Raw genomic sequence first — 976 nt, forward strand, 5'->3', positions numbered from 1 at the left:
TGCAACCGCAATATTTCCCCTGCAACTGCAATATTTCCCCTGCAACCGCAATATTCCCCCTGCAACTGCAATATTCCCCCTGCAACCGCAATATTTCCCCTGCAACCGCAATATTTCCCCTGCAACTGCAATATTCCCCCTGCAACCGCAATATTCCCCCTGCAACCGCAATATTTCCCCTGCAACTGCAATATTCCCCTTGCAACCGCAATATTCCCCCTGCAACTGCAATATTCCCCTTGCAACTGCAGTATTCCCCCTGCAACCACAATATTCCCCTTGCAACCGCAATATTCCCCTTGCAACCGCAATATCCCCCCTGCAACTGCAATATTCCCCCTGCAATTGCAATATCCCACTGGGAATCGCATCGGGCTCCCTTTCGGGCTGCCCTGGGTTTCCCACAGCTTCCTTTCGGCAGCCGCGGTGCAGACCGGCATCCTTAACGAGAGCGCGGGTTTAACGACGGACGCGGGAATTGCTTAGGGAAGTTCGCCCCTTATTCCCGGAGGGAAACTCGGCCAGAAGCCCCCTGCAATGGCCCGCGCGAGTGCAGCTCGCGGGTTCGCAGCCGCCGCCGCGCACGGGGATTTTGCGGGATTTCTCCATGGAAGGAAGCTCCTGGCTTTTATATCGCTTTTTTTTTTTTTTCAATACCGTCATCACGGGCTGCAGCATTTGTCCCGCGTTTCCCCACCCCGGCAATTCCCGGTATCCGCCCCGCGGTCGCGTGGACACCGAAACCGCCCGGGACACCCTCCTCCCCGGGGCGGCGTTTCGGTGCAAAAGCAACTCTTAAATCGGGATCTTCGATGGGGAGTTTTAACTATTAATTAAGAGGCCTGGAAAAGCTGATTTCTCTTTTTTCCCCCCCTCCGTTTTCAGCCGTATCCTTTCGCCTCGCCGCCGCGGAACTGGTGTTTCCCGCCCCCCCACCCCGCCCTCAAACACGTTTTACGACATTTTCCCGTGGAGT

This window comes from Apteryx rowi, unplaced genomic scaffold (genome assembly GCF_003343035.1).
Source record: "Apteryx rowi isolate R43461 unplaced genomic scaffold, aptRow1 scaffold_259, whole genome shotgun sequence".
Lineage (NCBI taxonomy): Eukaryota > Metazoa > Chordata > Aves > Apterygiformes > Apterygidae > Apteryx > Apteryx rowi.